The sequence below is a fragment of the Lepidochelys kempii genome, chromosome 3 (assembly GCF_965140265.1).
Source record: "Lepidochelys kempii isolate rLepKem1 chromosome 3, rLepKem1.hap2, whole genome shotgun sequence".
NCBI classification, from domain to species: Eukaryota; Metazoa; Chordata; order Testudines; family Cheloniidae; genus Lepidochelys; species Lepidochelys kempii.
In genome coordinates this window covers 98,364,674-98,388,247 of record NC_133258.1, presented here as the reverse complement: position 1 = coordinate 98,388,247, position 23,574 = coordinate 98,364,674, and the positions used below count along the sequence as shown (strand labels likewise).

General features: G+C 42.5%; 1 protein-coding gene across 3 annotated transcripts in view; it reads right to left on the bottom strand.

The window, feature by feature from the left end:
- LAMA2 (laminin subunit alpha 2) overlaps positions 1-23,574 on the bottom strand; it is a 455,577-nt gene that overhangs the window by 329,301 nt on the left and 102,702 nt on the right. The gene's annotated exons all lie outside the window — the stretch shown is intronic.

The following is a 23,574-nucleotide window of genomic DNA, read 5'->3' as shown; positions in this document are numbered from 1 at the left end:
AAAACAACAGAAGTGAGGACAGGACGAGTTCAGTAGAAACAGAAATGTATATACTACATATTTAGCCTTTTTAAGGCAATAAAGCAAAAGACCAAACATTCAAGGCTGTATATATACTGAAGAATGCAATGCCGACATCAAATACTTTCCCATTTTTCAATCTAGATTTCAGACATCTGATTAAAGCCATTACTAATAGTGTCATCATGCTTACGACCTTCTAAAATCTGATTACAAAAAATATCTTGTAGTTACATACATCTGAAAACATACTACTGTTGTATTACTTGAAAAGTTGGACAAAGTAGCTTACTCAAAGTATCAAGAAATGATATTATAAGCAATCCAAACTCTCCAGTGACTGACAAGTTGGACATTATTTGAATCACACCTTCAACTTCTGTGCAACTTCTTACACTCTATTTTCATCTCCATGGCGGAACATTACCCATCTTGCCTTGCATACACTGTACAATTTGTGTTACATTTTCACTGTATTATTGTTCTATATAGGTTCTTAGACCACTTTCATCACAATTATATCTGAGCACTTTCCAACAGGCAACAAGGCTGACATCTGTCACATGTGGTTTGTTCTCTCTCTCATCCTCTCCTCAGGGAGAGAATTGTGTGTGCAGTATTGTTTTGATAGTTGTTGGGGTTTTTTGTGTGTGTGTACAATGTACATATTGCTATATGTATTGCACACTGAAAGAAAAGGAGGACTTGTGGCACCTTAGAGACTAACAAATTTGTTTGAGCATAAGCTTTTGTGAGCTACAGCCCACTTCATCGGATGCAACTCACGAAAGCTCATGCTCAAACAAATTTGTTAGTCTCTAAGGTGCCACAAGTCCTCCTGTTCTTTTTGCAAATACAGACTAACACGGCTGCTACTCTGAAACCTGTCGTATTGCACACTGTGATCCTCATTCAGCAAAGCACTTAAGCATGTGTTTGCCTGACTCAAGGCCTATAAGAGGAACCCCACAGCAAAGATTATAAAGATTATAAATCCTTTGACGAACAATCATTCAGTAAAGTCTACTCCCCTTTCCACCAAATGCTGATCGAATCCAGTGAGCTGTAGGGGAAAAAAAATGATTTGCGGAGGCAAACTGATGTGGTTGGTGGGTTGAGCTTACACATGAACCTTCCATGCTAGAAAGCAGTTTGCTTCCTCAAAACTGCCATAACTGCAATATAACGAAAATAAACACAGGTGGAAATAGTTTGGATTGGGGCATTGACAGATCTGTCTGGAGATTTGCACCAATGTCTGCCTGCCTCTTGCCTGGTTCTAGACAGTGTAATCGGCTGCCAATTTTAAAGAGCATAAACCTAACCTCAAAATAGGTCCTTTGCCAAAACGGGTCTTGAAATTATTGCACATTTATGAAACTCGTTTGGAATGACTCTCTTCCTTTTCCTTGATGTACTGTGCTAGCTGAATTAATACAACATCATGCAGCTGATTCCTTTTGATCTGCTAACTCTGTTCTCCTGACGGTCCCTGCAATTAACCTGTTTGCCATTTAATTACAGAGCTCAGTGGTCATGGTACAGTTATCTTTTGACATAAGTTAGTGACTCTCTGGCTCACTTTAAAACCATGTTAAACATATTGCTCGAGTAAGGCATCCAATTAGTTAGTAACTTGTCCAATTTGTACAATCAGTCAATCAATAGCTGAGATTTTATTGAGTTTGCAGCTTGCTGCTTCTTTACAGATTACAGCCCATTTTCATTACATTTTAAAATCTATATTGTTATATCCATTGTATTTTTATTCAAAGTGTTCAGTGATAGTTATTGCTCTCTACAATAGGGTTGCTTGCGACAGACAGTAAGCGTTGCAAGTGCAAATGAATTGTGAACAACTGTAGAACCACTTGACTTACTGCCTCCTTATTCCATGTTGAGGCTGTGTAATGTTAATAACATAAAAGCCTGTGCTCAGTTAGCCACAACATGAAGACTGGCACTCTGCTTTGAGTACAACTAGCTTCCTCAAATGGGAGCCCAGCATAAGAAGAGAATATAGTACTGTACGAAAAGAATTCCAGCACATGATCTGGTGAAAATAAAACCTGAGAAGTAATGTGGAAGGTGACAGATAGCAGCAGAAAAAGACTACAGCATGCCCGTCTCTCGCTCACTTTTACAAATATACATTCACACTATGTTGTAAGCATTCACACACAATATTTTATTTATACACGCACTTGATATATGCACATGTGTGTTGTGGTGTTAAATTTACACACACGAACTACTTTGAAACCTACTAGTGAAAATGTTATATAAGAGATAGATATTTATTATTATATGAGGCAGAGCCTTAATCATCATTTGTTAGATGTTTTATTAAAGAGACACTGTTAAGGTCCCAGTGGTTCAGAGAGAAGAAAACTTGTCACTTTCAATTCCCTGCTCGCTCATAAGAATGGAGCTGACAGGAAGAGCACAGAAGTTGCACAAAATGTATGCATACTTCTGCCACTTACCCAGCATTTGGGGTTTGTTGCTATTGAGTCACCCAGCTTTGGAGCTCGGATTTTATCACAGTTGATAAACACATATTTGAATACTGTTTTACGTAGCCAGCCCTTCTTTCAAAAGGGTGTTGGTTATTTTTTCATTTAGGTTGACATTTTAGAACACGAAGTGTAATTTTTATGGGGCAGATCACAGGTTCTCTCTCTTGACAAAAGCCTGTTAGCCTCAGGTGTTGATTGCCAGAGAGGCCATTTTTAGAGCCAAAATGATAGTAATCTTTCCTACAGGTTGGGCTGCATTTGTGCAATTTAATATTAAGTTTGTTGTTATGCTTTTGAAATATTGAGAAGCAATGAACGTATTTTTCCTAGGGTGCACCTTCTGTGACTCCCAGTTTGCATTTTGAATTTTGGATGCAGAAGACATTGCCAAGTCCCAAAGAACAGCACCCAGAATCTATGTACTTAGGGTGACCAGACAGCAAGCATGAAAAATCGGGACAGGGGTTGGGGGGTAATAGGCACCTATATATGAAAAAGCCCCAAATATCAGGACTGTTCCTATAAATCGGGACATCTGATCACCCTATATGTACTGCAATTTATTTATACATTATTTGGACAAAATATGAACCTGCTTTTAAAGCCAGATATATGGTTATCCTGCTTCTTTCCCTTGTGCAGATGTATGGGGTCAGGCATATGGAGCCTTCATGGCTTAGTTTGGGGGACCCCAACATGGCGGAGAGTGGCATGATTCTATACGAGCATCATCAATGATGTTAGCCTCCTCAAAAGGAGCAGGAAGAGGTAGGATCAGATGTCTATCCCCTACTCCTTTTCTGGAGACTACCATTAGTGGTGCTCTAGCATGGAGCTGTAACTCCTCTCAGCCATGTTGAGTTGGTCCAAACTAAGGGGTGATTCTCTCCTTCTGCACCACCCAGCAGGGTTTTCCAGGCACACAAGGTTGTTCACACTGCAGCCTTTCACAGGACAGCAGCAAGTTCTCTCCACAAGCCACAGAAAGAATTCAAGCTCTCCTTGCAGCAATGCCCCTCTCCAGCCACTCCCTCCCGAAGCACTGCTGTGCTTTTAAGATGCAGTCTACTTGTAAGTGTGCTGGAAGTGGGGAGCCTTGCCATTTAGACTGACTCATAGCACCCAGGATGTACCATACTTTTCTGATACAAGCACGCAATTCGAGCAACCCACAAATGGAAAGCACTGGTTGGCTCGAGTCTTATAAAAAGGTCCTTTGAATTTAAAACGGAGATTTAAACACATTTGTGGTACTGATACAGACTGTTTACATTTTCCAAAAGGTTCACATCACACTCTCCCTCCAAAGCCAGTGAGAAAGAGGCAAGAGAGCCCTACATACTGAGGCTCATCTTGTTGAGTTTCCTCCAAACTGTCTCTCAGAAGGAATCTCACCCAGCGAGCTCCAATAAAGAGAAAGGAAAATCTGGGAATCTGCAGAAAAATTCCAGCTTTGCAGCCCTAAAGACCTTTGCTGCTTAGGGACAACCCCTTGATACTACTCTGTGGAACTGATTCCTCACTGCCTGGATCCGTAGGTAGTCATTTGCACCTGTGCAAAGAAGGTTTAACGTACTACTAAATAAGAATGAAAATGTTTTATATCCATTTGCACAGTGCATGTAAAACTACCACATGAGGTGCCAAGTGTTGGAGAGTCAGGCCCTGTAAGTCAAGGCTCACCTCTGTCAGCCTGGCTCTCTCAGCCCGCAGGCTGGCAATGGACAAATTAGTCATGCCTTCCCCTTTTTCCCTCCCTCCCGCCCTTGGCAGAGAACAGCTTCACTGTGAAAAACCTGCCAAATTCTGACAATTAGGCTGAGGGGCAGGAGAGGAAGGAAGATTTGTGGTTAAGCCACTGACCTGGGACTCAAGGGATTTGGGTTCAATTTCTGGTTCTGCAACAACCTCTGTGTGATTTTTGGGCAAGTCACTTGGTCTTTCTGTGACACAGTTGCCCAGCTGTAAAATGAGGATAAAGAGGGGGTCACATGCTTTGTTGCTTCTGCAGGTTGAGCTCACTGCGCACACCACAGGCTCCTTTCATCCCTCCATTCCCTGCTCCACAAACTCCCTGTGCGCCACCCTCTCATCTCCTTCTATGTCAAGGCTTCCCTGCAATGCCTTCATGCCATGGGTTCTGTGCGGCCCCCCATTCCCCTTTCCACCACATACCAGGGTCCCCCATTCTCCTTCCATCAGAGGTTCTGTGTGCCCCCTATTTCCCCCACTGACAGTGATTCTGTGTGCACACCCCTCCCCCATAGTCAGGTCTGCACCAACCATTCTCTGGGGGTCCCCCATATGCATTAGGGTAATACAAATAATAATTTCTTCTTCCTCTTATACTAGGGCCTCTGGGTGCCCCCCCCCCAACTCTCTCCCAGCAAGGTCTCCCATTCTCCACCCTCCCACCCACCATGATCTCCATATGCTCACCCCATTGCCCACACACCATTCTTCTTCTCCTCCTTTCTTTCCATTTTCAGGCTGTCGACATTTTAAAACCTTATTGGGAAGATGGACAGAGCTGAGATGGGAGATGATGTTATACTGGAAGGTGTTAAAGAGTGCCATGAACTGGATCATTGGTCTATACACAATTACGGACCTTGTTGAAGCTGATTTGTCTGCTAGCCATATGCCAGGGGCTGTAAGTGTCCCCCACTTTCCCCTTCAGGTTTTCCAATTTCCACAAAATCAGTAGGATTCTGCCCATTGATGCCTAGAACATCCCCCAAATTTTTGGACTTGATTAGCTGCAGCATTCAGAAGTTATCACAATACATCCAAACAGAGAAAGGCCACCAAGTTGAGTCTAAGGCAGGGGTGCGCAAACTTTTTGGGCTGAGGACCACATCTGGGTGGGGAAATTGTATACAGGGCTGGGGCAGAGGGTTGGGGTGTGGGAGGGAGTGCGGAGTGTGGGAAGAGGTGCAGTGTGCAGGAACAGGCTCAGGGCAAGGGATTGGGGCAGAGGAGGGGTGTAGGGTATATGAGGGGGCTCAGGAAAGGAGGTTGGGGTGCAGGAGGCGTGGGGACTGTGGCAGGGGGCTCAAGGCAGGGAGTTGCAGTGCAGGAGGGGTGTGAGGTGCAGGCAGGGGTCTTAGGGCAGGGAGTTGGGGGGCGGGGTGCAGGAGGGGTTCGGGCTCCGGACCGGCGCCACTTACCTAAAGTGGCTCCGGCCTGGCGCCGCTTCCCTAAAGCAGCTCCAGGGTGGCAGTGGCATGCACCAGGGCCAGGGCAGGCTACCTGCCTGCCTGCCCTGGCCCCACGCTGCGCTGCTCCAGGAAGCGGCCAGCATTACGGCCCTGCACGGCCCCTAGGGGGAAGTGGGGCACAGGGCTCTGCTTGCTGCCCTTGCCAAGCCTCCAGGTACCTCCCCTGAAGCTCCCATTGGCTGGCCAATGGGAGCTGCGGAGGGCGGTGCCTGGAGGCAAAGGCAATGTATGGAGCCCTCTGCCCCCTCCTCCACCCCCGGGTACCAGGGATGTGGTGCCGGCCACTTCTGAGAGCAGCGCGGGGCCTGAGGCACCACGGGGGGGTGCAATCCCGCAGGCTGGATCCAAAGCCCTGAGGGGCTGGATCTGGCCCGTGGGCAGTAGTTTGCCCACCCCTGATCTAAGGCCTCACAAATTTGCAGATGTGAAAGTAAGCCGGTATGGTATGGTACGGCATACCAGCAAGAACCAGTACACCATGCTGGACCGGTCTGGCTTCCCCAGGCTGGCGATTTAAAGGGCCTGGGGCTCCCCACTGCCGAAGCCCCGGGGTAGCGGCGGCAGGGCTCCAGCAGTGATTTAAAGGGCCAGGGGCTCCGGCCGCTGCGGGGAGCCCCAGGCCCTTTAAAGCACTGCCCGGGCCCCAGGGCTCCAGCAGCGGGGCTCCGGTGGTGACTTAAAGGGCCAGGGCTCCCCACAGTGGCCACAGCCCCAGGCCCTTTAAAGCGCTGCCCGAGCCCCGCTCCTGGGGCCCCGGGATAGCAGTGGCAGGGCTCCGGCGGTGATTGAAAGGGCTGGGGCTCCGGCTGCTGTGGGGAGCCCCGGGCCCTTTAAATTGCCCCTGAGCCCTGGGGCTCCCAGCCGCCTCTGCAGCTGGTAGCTCCAGGAGTGATTTTAAGGCCCTGGGGTTCCCAGCCACAGCCCCGGGACCTTTAAATATTGATTTAAAGGGCCCGGGTATTTAAAGGCCATGGCCTCTTCCGGTTGAGGCCACGCCCCCCTGCTCAGGACTCTGGAGTACCGGTAAATCCTTTAAATTACTTTCAGCACTGCAAATTTGGTCAATAATCCTTCCTTCCCCAAAACACCCACAACCTTGTCTATCTTGTCTATTTAGACTGCAAGCTTTTCAGGGCTAAGACTGTTTCTCACTATGTGTTTGTACAGTGCCTAGCACAATGGGGCCCTAGTTTTGTTTGGGATCTCTTGGTGCTACCATAATACTATTGTCTCTAATACTTATTATGTGTCATAATGTCACAGAGTAACTGTTATCCATTTTATTCCCTCACATCACAATATGCCTACACATTAATGGAGCCCTGACTTCACTAGCTGCTGTTTTGAATCCTCAACAGGTTCTTCATGAGAAGATAAATATGCTGCAAAAGACACGGCTCTCCCCCATCCACTATCTTCCTCATTTTATTTTGTATTTGCTGCTCTCTATGCCTCATTACAGAAGGAAACATAAGGACCTAGATTCCAAATGTTTCTCCTTTGTCTACTTAAGATTTTCTCAGTACCCCCTGGACTTGTAAAATTCACCTCAATGAGTATCAATGGAATGGACATCTTGGCACGATCCTATTACCTACGTACGTAGAAGAGCCTCTCTCCCTATGCTACAAGACCACAGTTGAGATCAGCAAAGACACCTGATCTGGAGCCCCATTCATAAAAGGAGAAGGTAGCCAGTGCAGCATATTTTCTGTAAGGATCCCTCTCAGCTGTTCAACTCACTCCCAGCGTGGTCCAAAATAGTCCTAGCTGGTTGGCCTTCAGCACCCCCTGCAAAACCCAGCTGATTTTCCTAATTGTGAGGGGCTGGGAGGACTCTGGTGGTAAATCAAATATGTTAACTATCTCTTCAACTGTTGGATGATTATATGTTAATTGTTGGGCACAAATTGGTGGTGGTCTCTGGAGCAGTTTACTAGCATAACTATTTTTAAAATGTGTCAAGGAGCACATACTGAAATCTGTTTTTTACAAATGTGGATACGAATCCAAGTAAATACAGAAAATACCTTTCATGTTAATCTTCTAACCGCTCTAACATATGCTATTTTGACATTTAGAACATATTTTTTGGTTTTATTTTGTTTTTCACATAACCAGTTCATTGCAAATAATTGCAGTCAGACCAATCCCCTAGACATTGCCTTTAATTTGGTTGATAGCAGATGGCACGGGGAGGTTCATAGAGAAAGCCTTACATTCAGTACTAAGAAACACTTGATTGTACTATATATGTGTATGTATTATTTAACATTTAGACTGTGGTAGCACCTAGATCACAGCCAGGTCAGCATCCCATTTTGCTAGGACTTGTACAAACAGACAGAAAACAGCAGTCCCTGCCCCCAAAGAGTTTACTATTTATGGTATTCATTAATATTTCATAAAGCACCTAAAGGTTTTGTTACCATTTTTTTCTTAAAGAAAGTTCTACGGAGACCAGTGTCCCCATGCTTTCTTTTAACACACAACTACTGGACACAGTGTACTTCCTTCAATTTTTTTCTCAAAACATTTCTCATCTCTTCAAAGCAGCAAAAGAAAACAGTCTGCCTAAATGTGTCAAACTTTTCAAACCAGCCTTCCTAGTCTGCAAAGTACTTTGAAATCTTAATGCAAGCAAGCAAAGCTGTTTGCCACTGAATTTGTATTAAAAAGACAAAAGAGAACATGCCTATTTAAGATGTTCTAAGAAGTGTCAGTGGGGGGAAAAAAGAGATACTTGTCTGTTGTAGTACTAAGCTATGCTAGTGTGTGGGAACACAGTGGGTAGAAAAAAACTGGGACAAAACAAAACAAAATGTTGCAGCAAAGAATGGCTTCCAGCTGTGCCCCATGGGGAGTAACTTAATGCACTCGATCCACAATGTAGATGAAGAGTTTTAGACAACTGGAAAATAACTCCAATTTGAAAAAAATAACTGTCCAGACATGACAGTGCTTGCAGACTGGAAAAATTGACACTAAACTCATTTACACAGCTGCAAACAAAATCAGAGAGCACATACTGTAGTTCCAGTTCACGTTTGCTGCTCTTACAGTTCATATAGTGCAATGAATAAATAGTCCCGCTCTCTTCTCTCCTTCAAAAGAAAGTGGAAAGTTGCGAGAGTTGTTTTGTTTGCTTTAAAATCCCAAGCAAATTTCTCTCTTTGTACTGTAGGACAATACCTTTTTTAAAATAGTATTTTCATCTTCAAATCAAAATACATAGCATGAAACTCAAAGTAACCGGTGTTTTCTAGCACTAAACAAGACTGCTCACAATGCTTATAACTAGTGGGGGCATCTGGAAAAGGAACTATTGATTATCTAGTGATATTTTCTAGTACACTTCTATGGCCCCTGAGATCCAAATATCTCAAAGGACCATATAAACTTTATTGGCTTAACCATACAATGCCTCAAGTACCCCAATTTTACAGACTGGGAACTGAGTCACAAAGAGATACTGGGTCACACAGATACTTGATCACCACACTGGAAGTCTGCCACAAAGCTATGAAAAGAACCCAGATCTCGTCTCTCAGACCTGTGGCAGCAAAATGGATGAAGTCTCGTCCCTATTGCAGTTGATGACAGAACACTCTATGAGTTCAGCACACCCAGGACTTTACCCAATAACCCATCTGTGATGGGGTATTCACCCCATATCGGACCTGAAGGGGTTAAGGTGGCCCAGAAGAGGCCAATTAACCTTTACAGTTGTACCTGAAGGGAGGCCCTGAGATTCATAAATACTAATTGCTGATGGAGCCTAGTCGCAGGCGGGGAGACAATGACGAAACAACAACAAAGATTGGGCAAGAAATATAAAGAGAGGAAGTTGGTAGTAGTGAGGTGGCTATAGCAGGGAGGTCTGCAGTTACTCTCTGGGAGCAGAGAGAGTGGGGAGGAGGAAACCCAAGTGGGAGAATAAGTCTGGGATCCTAGCCCTGGAAGGAGGGTCACCCAGGGGAGTTGCAAAGAAAGAAAGACTGAGAAGGCAGGGTAGGAAGCAACCCAGGGAACCAGCAGCATGGATGGTGATTGTATAGACCTTGGCTACTGGTTATAGGGTCTCTGGAATGGAACCCAGTGTAGAGGAAGGGCATGGTTTCTTCCTCCCAGCCACTGGGAAGTGGTGCAGGACTGCTGGAGGTGCCATCTGGACAGCTGGCCTGGTGAGACTTTGATACCTCAGAAGTGGGGGGAGCCATACAACAACACAGTCAGAGCGAACTCACAAAGAGGAAGCACCATGAATTATGGGGAAAGAGACTACTGCACTGATGGAATGACCATCAGCGCAAGGGGCCATTGTGATGGGGTGGGGGTTTCCGTCCAGTGTGGGGTGAGTACATACCGTCCCTTGAGCGCCCATTTCTTTGGGGTAGGACGCCTGATGGTCTTACACTGATAAGATTGTCCTGCATCACAGGGCAATAAGGCCTAATGGTCAGAGTCAGTAGCGACTCTCTGGTTCGCAGGGTCAAGACCTAGTGTTCTGAGCCTATAGGGGGTCTCTGATTCGCAGGGTCTCAAGGCCTAATGGCCGGAGTCAAAAGTGGTTCCCTAGTTCGCAGGGTAAGCAGGACTAGTGGCCAGAGTCTCTGAGGAGTCCCCGGGTGGCAGAGTAGGCAAGCCTGGCAGCCAGAGTCAATGAGGCATCCCTGATTCACAGGGTAGTGGGCCGCCCCCTGAGGGGAAGGTGTCAGCCTAGGGTGGGGGAACTGGTACCTCCCTACTCCACCGGATCCCAGCTCAGGACCCTAATAGTGGCAAAGGGTTCCACCACTGAGGTCAGCGGGGATCCAACCACAACACGCTGCCTATGTCCGGGACTATGGCTAGTCCCCCCAGGCTACTTCCTGCCGTGGTTCTGGTGGCTGCGGTTATATGTGCATGGCAGATGTGGAAAGCAAGCCCTCTGTAATTTACCTTTATTTTTTTCCACTGGTTTCTGCAATACTGAAACATCTTTCCATCAAAAAAAAGGTGGCTTCACTGCAAATTTTCAGAATTCTCCAGGGCAAAATTTTCTTGTTCATAGGAACAAGAACTCACCTGTTACATCTATGAAACCCCCAAGATTTTAGCAAAAATGATTAAAGAACTTGGCCCTGTATTTCAAAGTAGCAACACACATTTTAGTGTATATTCAAATATGAGTTCTCAAGCATACTTACCAAACTCTGACATGCAAATTCTTGTAAAGTGGAATCTGGTACAGCACTAGACAGAATGCTACCTATTTCCTACATTTGCTTTCCTTCCAAACAAAAATGTATTCCCTGCTCCCAGTTTGCTATCTAAATTATTGGTTTATACTGGACTTCACAAAATACTAGTTACTGTGCTGGAATAACAGGCTTCCTTGAGAGATTTCAAACAGTTCTGCTTTTGATTGGGCTGGAAAGAGCAGAGGAACAGTTTGCTTATGGGAAGATGCAAGGGAAAATGACAGCAGGGAGTAGAGATGGGAAATTTTAAATTAACTGAGCTTCATCAGTATGGGTTCAGTTTGAGGGCTGGGTAAACATTCAGGTCATTTCCTATTTGAACTGAACTTATTCACTCATTATTCATTCATATAAAATTAAAAAGGTCATGGAGTTTTTAAACTAAGGCCTGGGGGAAAGCCAACAGGTGCAGAAGAGCATGTGATTTGGACAGATATATCTCTTAGGGGAGGATTTATTAAAGGGGATCTCTATATCCTAGCAACCAAGAGAGGACAGAAACTGACAAAGTACAGATAGGAACTCACAGGTTCAAGACTTTAAGGCCAGAAGGGACCGTCATGATTATCTAGTCTGACCTCCTGCACACTGCAGGCCACAGAAGCTCACCCACCCACTCCTGTAATAGACCCAAAACCTCTGACTGAGTTACTAAAGTCCTCAAATTATGATTTAAAGACTTAAAGTTACACAGAATCCACCATTTACTTTAGTTTAAACCTGCAAGTAACTTGTGTCCCATTCTGCAGAGGAAGGCAAAAAAACCCCAGGGTATCTGACCCATGAAAAATTCCTTCCCACCCCAAATATGGTGGTCAGTTGGACCCTGAGAATTTCATCAAGACCCACCAACCAGACACCTGGGAAAGAATTCTCTGTAGTAACTCAGAGCCCTCTCCACCTAGTGTCCCATCACCAGCCATTGGAGATACATGCTGCTAGCAGTCGCAGACCAGCTAAATGCCATTGTAGACAATCTCATCATACCATCCCCTCCAAAAACTTGTCAAGCTCAGTCTTGAAGTCAGTTAGGCTTTTTGCCCCTCACTGCTTCCCTTGAAAGACTGTTCCAGAGCATCACTCCTCTGATGGTTAGAAACTTTCATCTAATTTCAAGCCTAAACTTGTTGATGGCCAATTTGTGTCCACATTGGCGCTTAACTTAAATAACTCCTCTCCCTCGCTAGTATTTATCCCTCTGAAGTATTTATAGAGCACAATCATATCTCCCCTCAGTCTTCTTTAGGTTAGGCTAAACAAGCCAAGCTCTTTGAGTCCTGAAAAGGAATAGTCAGACAAACAAGTCCCATTCAATTATTTCACATGAAGGCAAAACTAAATATTGACAAATTTGATAAGTGCTTCTCTACAACAGCAAAAAGTTTAAATACTAAGATGAGTGAACTTGCGTGCCTGGAATTAAATGAGGATATTGATATAATCAGAGGTGCTGGAACAATTTTATAGTGGGGGTGCTGAGAGCCATTGAACCAAACTGTAAACCTTGTATATAATGAAAACCACGTCAAGCCAGGGGGTGTGGCAGCACCCGAGCACATCTAGTGCCAGCACCTATGGATATAATAGGCAACACAGAAACTTGGAGGAATGATCATAATCAATGGGTCACAGTAATACTAGAGTACAAAATATATAGGAATGACAGCAGACTGTGCTGGTGGGGGAGTAGCACTGTATTTGAAAGAATGCATAGAGTCAAATATAATTTAAAAATTATGAATCAAACTGTACCATAGAATTTCTATAGATAGAAATTCCATGCTTGAATAATAAGAGTACAGCGGTAGGAATATACCATCAACCATCTGACCAGGATTGTAATGGTGATTATGAAAGGCTAAGAGAGATTACAGATTTCAGAGTCTACAAAAACAGACAACCCGGTAATAATGGGAGATTTCAACTAGCTCCATATTGACTGGCTACATGTCACCTTAGGACGGGCTGCAGAGATTAAATTTCTGGATACCATAAGTGACAGCTTCTTGGAGCAGCTAGTTCTGGAACCCACAATGGGAGATACAATTCTTTATTTAGTCCAAAGTGACACACAGGATCTGGTCCAACAGGTAAATATAGCTGAATCGCTCAGGAGTAGAGACCATAATGTAATTAAATTCAACTTCCTTATTGAGTGGGAAAATATCAAAGAAACCCACAAGATCAAATCCGCACAGACACACCCCTGGAACCCTGACCTGGGATATTCTATCTACTACCCAAGATCCATAAACCTGGAAATCCTGGGCGCCCCATCATCTCAGGCATTGGCACCCTGACAGCAGGATTGTCTGGCTATGTAGGCTCCCTCCTCAGGCCCTACGCTACCAGCACTCCCAGCTATCTTCGAGGCACCACTGACTTCCTGAGGAAACTACAATCCATCAGTGATCTTCCTGATAACACCATCCTGGCCACTATGGATGTAGAAGCCCTCTACACCAACATTCCACACAAAGATGGACTACAAGCCGTCAAGAACACTATCCCCAATAATGTCACGGCTAACCTGGTGGCTGAACTTTATGACTTTGTTCTTACCCATAACTATTTTACATTTGGGGACAATGTATACCTTCAAATCAGCGGCACTGCTATGGGTACCCCCATGGCCCCACAGTATGCCAACATTTTTATGTCTGACTTAGAACAACGCTTCCTCAGCTCTCGTCCCCTAACGCCCCTACTCTACTTGCGCTACACTGATGACATCTTCATCATCTTGAACCATAGAAAAGAAGCCCTTGAGGAATTCCACCATGATTTCAACAATTTCCATCCCACCATCAACCTCAGCCTGGTCCAGTCCACACAAGAGATCCACTTCCTGGACACTACGGTGCTAATAAACGATGGTCACATAATCAGCACCCTATACCAGAAACCTACTGACCGCTATTCCTACCTACATGCCTCCAGCTTTCACCCTGACCACACCACAGGATCCATTGTCTACAGCCAAGCTCTGCGATACAACCACATTTGCTCCAACCCCTCAGACAGAGACAAACACCTATAAGATCTCTATCAAGCATTGTTACAACTACAATACCCACCTGCGGAAGTGAAGAAACAGATTGATAGAGCCAGAAGAGTTCCCAGAAGTCACCTACAACAGGACAGGCCTAACAAATTAAATAACAGAACGCCACTAGCCGTCACCTTCAGCCCCCAACTAAAACCCCTCCAACGCATTATTAAGGATCTACAACTTATCCTGAAGGATGACCCAACACTCTCACAAATCTTGGGAGACAGGCCAGTCCTTGCCTACAGACAGCCCCCCAACCTGAAGCAAATACTCACCAGCAACCACATACCACACAACAGAACCACTAACCCAGGAACCTATCCTTGCAACAAAGCCCTTTGCCATCTGTGCCCACATATCTATTCAGGGGACACCATCACAGGGCCTAATAACATCAGCCACACTATCAGAGGCTCGTTCACCTGTACATCCACCAATGTGATATATGCCATCATGTGCCAGCAATGCCCCTCTGCCAAGTACATTGGTCAAACTGGACAGTCTCTACGTAAAAGAATAAATGGACACAAATCAGATGTCAAGAATTATAACATTCATAAACCAGTTGAAGAACACTTCAATCTCTCTGGTCACGCGATTACAGACATGAAAGTTGAGATATTACAACAGAAAAACTTCAAATCCAGACTCCAGCGAGAGACTGTTTAATTGGAATTCATTTGCAAATTGGATACAATTAACTTAGGCTTGAATAGAGACTGGGAGTGGCTAAGTCATTATGCAAGGTAACCTATTTCCCCTTGTTTTTTCCTACCCCCCCCTCCCCAAACGTTCTTGTTAAACCCTGGATTTGTGCTGCAAATGACCCACCTTGATTATCATACACATTGTAAGGAGAGTGATCACTTTAGATAAGCTATTACCAGCAGGAGAGTGGGGTGGGGGGAGAGAAAACCTTTTGTAGTGGTAAATACTCATTTTTTCATGGTTTGTGTGTATAAAAAGATCTTCTGTACTTTCCACAGTATGCATCAGATGAAGTGAGCTGTAGCTCACGAAAGCTTATGCTCAAATAAATTGGTTAGTCTCTAAGGTGCCACAAGTACTCCTTTTCTTTTTTCTTCAAAAATGGAAATTGCACAAAATGAGGCAGCTAGTTAAATGGAAAACAAAAGGAACAGTCACAAAAGTGAAATACCTGCAAGCTGCATGGAAACTTTAAAAACACCAGAATAGAGGCTCAAATTAAATGTATACACCAAATTAAAAATAAATCAGTAAAAGGTTTAAGGACACCCAGAGCATGGGGTTGCATCCCTGATCATCTTGGCTAATAGTTATTGATGGACCTATGGTCTACGAACTTATCTAATTCTTTTTTTAATCCAGTTACAGTTTTGGCCTTCACAACATCTCCTGGCAATGATTTCCACAGGTTTACTTGCATTTTGTGAAGCACTTCCATGTGTTTGTTTTAAACCTGCTGCCTATTAATTTCATTGGGTGATCCCTGATTTTTGTGTTATATGAAGGGGTAAATAATACTTCTCTATTCACTTTCTCTATGCCATTCATGATTTTATAGACCTCTATAATATGCCCCCTTAATCATCTGTTTTCTAAAATGAACAGTCCCACTCTTGTTAATCTCTCCTCATATGGAAGCTGTTCCCTACCTCTAATCATTTCATTGCCCTTCTTTATACCTTTTCAAATTCTAATATATATTTTCTGAGATGGGGCAATCAGCATTGCAACATGGTATTACATGGTTGTAGCATTACAATCAGCAACTGCCAGAAGCCTGCACTGAACAACAGGAAATGGAGCACTTGATAAATTGCCCTGTTCTGTTCATTCCCTCTGAAGCATGAAGCACTGGCCGCTGTCAGAAGACAGGATACTAGGCTAGATGGAGTGTTGGTCTGGCCCTGTATGGCCGTTCTTATGTTCTTCGCGTCCTTAATAGCCTGTGGCCATTTTGAAAAACTACCATAGTGCTATTCTTATACATGCTGATGAAAACAAATGAGAGTCACATCTCTTTCATATTACAAAACCACCTATTATGCTGTGCATTACTATAGTCACTTCTATATGAAGATCTCTACAGCCTTTACAAATCAATTAAACCACAACATAGCATTGCTAGGTAGTTATTATTTAGCCTGATTTTACACATATTGAAGTGCAGAACAGAGATGTTACTTTCCTTAGGTCATACCATAAGGCTCCCAATCTGCAAGCTGTTCTGTGCTAGCAGATGTGCAGAAGAGTTTGCAAGAGTACTAGAGATAGAACCAGGAAGTCCATGAGACCCAATTCCCTGCTCTGATCTCTGAAACACAGTCTCCCAATTTTAATAGAAAAGGTTTATTTGATTTAATATCTCTCTCTGTACCCACTCTTCCCACCATCTTGTTAGGCAGCAATTAGATGGGTACCTTACAAGCCCTCCAAAATTGCACAATTAAATTGCATATTAAATGGATTGTGCACTAACACATATTGGAGTTTACTGTACTTTGAATAACGCAGAAGCTCTTGAACTATACATAATACTGTGGGAAGACTTGAAAATTCTCTATCAATTTCTCTGGCTGCTTTTATTCAGATATGTTTGAACTGTAGCAATTTGTTGCATAGGTCATAGCTTTCTCTGTAACAGGATGAGGAATCAAGTTGCATATGCACTACCTACGACATTAATATTTTATTTGTTTGTTGCCTGCATAGCCACACTCACAGAGATATTATATATATATTTTTATATACACACACAAAATTGTACATGGTCTAAACCTTTTCCTTTTGATCCCAAAATATAAGAGAATAGCTCATTTCTAATATTTTTTATTTTTACATATTTAGTAAGAAATAACATTTTAAAAACATAAGTTTCCACAGGAGCTATACAAAATCTCATATTCTCCCTAAAAAAATGTTTGTTCCATCACTGTACCCCACCCCACCAAATTCAAACTGCAGTTGAATGGGAAGATCGAATGAGGTCTGAGCAGATGGCTGTCAGCAAACCAATACTGCATAGCAGGCTGAGAATTAGTGCACAAAAATATGCAACATGGTACACAGTGCAGAGTTCCTACTAAAAAATGCCAAAAAAAAAAATCTGGCTTGAAACCATTGTAATGTTCCTTTATATTTATTTTATCATTCAGGAATACTAAATTGTAATCATATCTGCTGGGCACAATCTTAGTAGGGAAGTCCTACATTCCCTTATCTAAACCCATCCTCGTCTGGAATGTAAGTGACTCAAAGCTGAACATAGCTTTACATTTCATAAATAATAATTTGGAACTGCATATAGATGATGCTTTAAAAATGAATAGGATGACATCAAGAAGTCCAGTCCTGCAGTCCTTCGTATAGGATTTTGATTGGCTTCAATAACACTACTCTCAAAAGTAAGGGATGAAGTACATAAGCAAGCATTGCCATCATGGGCTCTCAGCCTGGGGACAAATGGGGTTTTTTCTCCAGAAATTTGAAGCAACTCTGTTTCCCTGGGAGTTTGCTTTTAGGGGGCTATGCCAATGTTCTGAAAGTAGGAAAGTGGCATGGGGTGAGTGGGAGCAGGGGAAATTTTACTGGTCTCTAGTAGCTTTGTGTGCTCAACAGCAGCTTTTTGCTTTACGTAGTCTTTTCAGATTTACAGAGGTTGTCTTCAGCTTCTCCAGTTCATTAACAGAGACAGTACTGCTCAACTCTGGAATTCCTTTTTTCTACACACTTTTCATAGTCTCATCAGCTTCTTCTAACACGGAGGAGCTATCACTTTGAGAAGTGGACTGGCAAAACTTCAAGGAGGAAATCACTATCATTTCTGAAGGTACAATGGGACACAGGATTTTCTTCAAGGTAATTTCCTCAAAGAAGAAAGGGGGTTTCCAACTGTGCATTAGCCACTGTGTCTAAATGAAGAGATTGCAGCCATTTTTTGTCAACTTTAAAACTTTCATATTAAAAATTCACTTAATTTTACATTGTACTGAGGAGAAGAAAACAGCACATCCTTTTCTAAATACTTCCTTCATTATAGAGAAAAGAACAGGAGTACTTATGGCACCTTAGAGACTAACCAATTTATTTGAGCATAAGCTTTCGTGAGCTACAGCTCACTTCATCGGATGCATAAAAGTGGAAAATGCAGTGAGGATGTTTTTATACACACAGACCATGAAAAAATGGGTGTTTATCACTTCAAAAGGTTTTCTCCCCCCACCCCACTCTCCTGCCGGTAATAGCTTATAGATGGGGCGGGGGGAGAAAACCTTTTGAAGCGATAAACACCCATTTTTTCATGGTCTGTGTGTATAAAAACATCCTCACTGCATTTTCCACTTTTATGCATCCGATGAAGTGAGCTGTAGCTCACGAAAGCTTATGCTCAAATAAATTGGTTAGTCTCTAAGGTGCCACAAGTACTCCTTTTCTTTTTGCAAATACAGATTAACATGGCCGCTACTCTGAAACCTTTCATTATAGAGGTGGCAGTTAATGTTGAGTTGGGCTTTGCCTTAAACCAGAGACTCAGCTTCTGTTATGTATTAATAACACAGTGTATCCTCCCAAAATTATAATACCGAGCTCTTTAACTAATGAATTTTCTGAGAATTTACTTGTAAAAATGAGTTTAAGATGAAGTTAATTTTAAAATGGGCTCTTTAAGAAATTTAGCACCAAGTGGTCTTAATAATAGAATAATGCAGAGTCTTCAAACTTTTCATAGTTAAACTTCCCTGAAGTTATGTACATAGGCTATATTTGATGTTCACAGGTGTGGGATTTTTCTAAGTTTGTCATTTTTGTTGCTTTAATTCTTCATAAATGAAAGTTTTTTCATCATATGCCGAAGAATAATGTTCTTCAGAGAATTCCACAGAGGGCACTTAAACTCCTCCTCTCATTGTGTCACTCCAGCGCAGAGTTAAAACAAAAAAACCCAACAACAACAACAGAAAGAAAATGTGTGCCTACAAATCAGTTTACTCTAATCTGGGACCACAAACACTAGAATGCCTTACTCATGCTCCTATGGGTATCGCATAGTCTCACTACAGTCGAGCAATTTTTCCCCCTCTTGGATTGTTAGGCCTTATCTGACTTGTACCTCTTCCATGTCAAAACCCTCTTACCCATGCACTGTACTTCAGGAGCTGTTGACAACTCCCCCTAACAGTTTAGTTAACATAGAATCTTACTGCTTTTGCTTTGATCTCTACATATATGAAAAGATAACTTGTCATCTTTGCAGTGCATCCAGCTATCATTGGACCAAGACCAGTGTTAGCAGGGCTCTGCCTTAAAACTCAGGTTTCCACATGACCACGTAACCCCAGCCAGCTAAAACTTGCCCTACATGCTGTGCAGTCAAACATATACTTTTGTCCCACACAAAGCAGTCTCAAATTTTTTAAAATGATTCCCATCTATTTATACTTTTTTCCCTGATTTTCTTCTACAAATGGATGTAACTAATAGGTGGGGACAATGGAAAAGCCCAGACAGAACAGATCACTTTAATTTCCTGTAAGAGAAGAATGTTTCTTTATTCAAAAAAGTTTTGCAGTTATTGTAGAGATAGCAGAAGTATACATTTCAATTAATTCTTCACATTTAATAAGAACCCCCAGGCTCTTTATGACAGGTTTCAGAGTAACAGCCGTGTTAGTCTGTATTCGCAAAAAGAAAAGGAGTACTTGTGGCACCTTAGAGACAAACCAATTTATTTGAGCATGAGCTTTCGTGAGCTACAGCTCACTTCATCGGATGCATGTCGTGGAAACTGCAGCAGACTTTATATACACAGAGAATATGAAAAAATACCTCCTCCCACCCCACTGTCCTGCTGGTAATAGCTTATCTAAAGTGATTATCAGGTGGGCCATTTCCAGCACAAATCCAGGTTTTCTCACCCCCTCACCCCCCTCCCAAAAACCACACACACAAACTCACTCTCCTTTATCTTTATCTTACCATTCAACCCAAATTAGAATTACATACAAACGTTCCATACAGATCCCTGCTCATTGACTTGCCTGCATACAGTACATTTAATATTTCACTAAAATATTGTTATGGCAGTGGAAGGCTTTTTCTCTGCTAATATTCTCTCCTGTAAAATAATATTACCAGGTCTTATTCTGTCTTAAATTACAGTTCAATTGTTCTGTCAATACTGTGATCAAAGGAAAGCACCCCTGCTGTCATCTGGCAACACTTTTATTCTCTGTTGATTTTATGGGGTGCTACTACCTAATACATCTTGCTCTAAGGCTTGGCTGAACTGTGAAACATTTGTATATCATCTTTTTAGAGTTGGATATTTTCTCCCTCTCTTTGTGTATCTATGATTTAACCCCACTTCTTCCCTCATTTTAACTTTGGTCACTCTTGATGATAATATGTATACTGTACAATTAATCTGAAAATAGGAGGGAGACAGCATTCTGTTACAAGAGTGACAGGGGATCTTTAATGTCCCCCCACCAGACTGGACTTGAGTTCTTATGGCCGCATCTGAAAGACACCCAGATAGCAAACTGCATGCAAAATATTTTACCCACCTCAGATGGATGAAACACTGAGATGAGCCTACTATAATAGGAACTGGTAGTTTCAGGGAGTATTAGAAATCCAGTGCTTAGGCTACTAAGGTACCCCCAGTCCCCAGCCTTCCATACTCTTGTTTAATTTAGAATGGCAGCTCAAAACTCAGCACTAATCTGATTTTATTTTCCTCCTCTTGCTACATCTTCTAGTCAGCTTTGCTTTCAAACATCAAAATCTATACTTCTGCTGTCACTTTGTGTAAATAAAAGTTCATCTGACCCAACATCAGTGCCGCAGATAACCAAAATGCCACTTCTCAAGTCATTAAGCCCATGTACTGAGACCAGTTATTTATATTATAAATGTATGAAGGTGTTTTTAAAAAATTGCAAGGGAAAGTGTGTGTGTTATAACCATTCCATTAAACACCATTTAACTCTTCTATAGACTGACTACCGATGAGTGAGGGCGAGCTAGGCCCAGCACAACTCCTGCATAACACCTGCTGTATTTTTGCACACACATCCTAAATGCCCCACAGAGGCCCCACAAGCTGGGGCTTTGTTCAGATCTAACTCTACAGATGCGGAGAGGAATGGCGGGGCAGCATTAGGCAGGCTCAAAGGTACAAATGGCCCTGCTGATTCATTCTTTCCTTATACTGGTCAGTGTAGGCTATTGCACGGCAATACACACCTTTCAGGAGAGGTCTGAAGACAGCAGCCAGCAGGAAGGCCCATGAAAGACTAATTCCTATAGGAGGTGTGCCATCATGGAGGCTGAGTGTATGTGCAGAGGCACAGAAGCTCTGTATGGATGACCCAGATCTCCATAAATCTCCTGAAATCAACAGGTCTGGGGGCCAATCCGCCAGCCAGTTCCATAGGGGCCAAACTCCACACAGGAGAACCTGTGTGACAGAACAATTGGGAGGAACATCCATGAATGGAAACTCCAGTTTCTATCCCCTATGTGAATTCTTCTCACATAAAGAACCTAGGGTAGGTACCTGAGTTTCTCCCTTATCACCTCTATCTTTAATCTCCTTGGAGAACACAGGATGAATTTGTGAATTTATGAATTTGTGAATTTGATGAATTTGTGAAATTATAACTTTCCACCATAGCTGCTGGAACTAGGGATGCTGGGGTGCTGCTGCACCCCCTGCCTTGAAGTGGTTTCCATCATATACAGGGTTTACAGTTTGGTTCAATGGCTCTCAGCACCCCCACTATACAAATTGTACCAGCACCCCTACTTCCCACTAATATAGAGCAGAATCAAGATTATTTGTAAGTGGTAAATTAAATTTCCAATACAATTTTATTTTTATACGAGGTGTAGATTTCATTTTTATGCCTACATTTACCATTCTGCAGAATTTTTGACAGATCTGAAAGTTTTTTCTTTGCACTATAATGGTTAATGTTCCTCCCAGAAAATATAAGAATGTTATAATCCCTGCCTGAAAATAATGAAAGGCCATCAAGTAATTGTATGCAGGTTCCTGAAAAAGAAATTGTTTTGTTATTATTTTACAGAGGTCACCCATTCAGGAGCTCTCACAGTAAGGATGTTTAACGCTGCAAGCTCTTCTCATTCTTCCTTCACTTCTGACACCCTCTAAAGCATCAGTGGCCTAGCTGGCGAAGATATTTAAAATCAGTGGTTTAGGGAGGAAAACCGAGTATGCAGTATGCAAGCTGGGTAGATAGGTGATCAGGACAGCTGGTTGGGAATATTTTTAATTTTTTTTTTCTTATACTCAGAAAAATGTCAAAAATGAAAAAATATTTGAAGTGTTTCAGATTTTTGTAGAAACAACAAATGCCGTTTGGCTTCTGAGTGTTTGGTTTTTGATGAAAATGGATTGTGGGGTGTGAGGTGTTGTTATCTCTGTTTCTCACATGCCATTTTCCACTGGAAAAAAGATTTTGTGGCAATGTTTGGACCAGCTCTAATCATCATTTTGTTTGTGTAAATGTACCAAAGCCTCTGCTCTTTTGTGAAGAACTCGCACAAAATTGCCACATTTTCCCTTTTATCCGCTTCCAAAGGCATTGCAATAGGTTAAGACAGCCTATAAGCCCAGGAGAATTAATTGTACCTCCTTTTACATCCTGTTAACACAGCTCTTGAATACAACATCAGGACCTGACCCAACTCCCACATTAAATCTATGGTACCACTTTTTTGAAAAACGTTAGCTAGGTTTAAAAAAAACCCTCAATTTTCAGATTTTTTCGCTTAAAAGAAGCTCAAACCCAAACATTTTTCAAGTTTCAATTTTTAGTTCATCAGTTTTTTGCAGTCCTCCCCCAATTCCTTCTCTCCCCTTTCCCTCTTTTTATTCCCAATTTTATTCTGAAAGGGGGAGGAAAAAGGGGAAGAGAGGTAAAAAAAAAAATCAGGTTTGGGGTCTTCATTGAAAATTTTCAAAATTCTCCATAAAAAATCATTTTTGAAGCAAAGCTTTTTTTTTTGTTTGAAAAAAATGTTTGAATGAAAACAGTCAACCAGCTCTAATCTATGGTAAATCTCTCCTGTGAATCTAATAGAACCAGGTTCTGACCTTACATCTTTCTTTCCCTCCTCCTAGCTGTCACTCATGCTATGATTCTCGTGCCATGCTACAGCTTATGACAATAGACCTTCCTTTTAATGTGAGGAACAATGCTAGAATGAGCTCTTTTAAGAACAATTTGGTGATGCCTCAACGCAGGGGGATGGAACAGATACCCTTAGACCGATACTTTTATGATTCCATTATTCTAATTTCCTCTGAAATTTGGACTTCTGGAATCACCTCAGCAACTTTATCAGAATTATTTGACAGATTTTATTCAATTACAGAAATTCTGTTCAACATTATCATTTTACACTGATTTTTCTCTTAATGCTATCACTATTTAAAACTATTAAGCCCTAAATCTCCCTTCAGTTCTAAATATAAACATACAATCACATGACCAAATAAACTT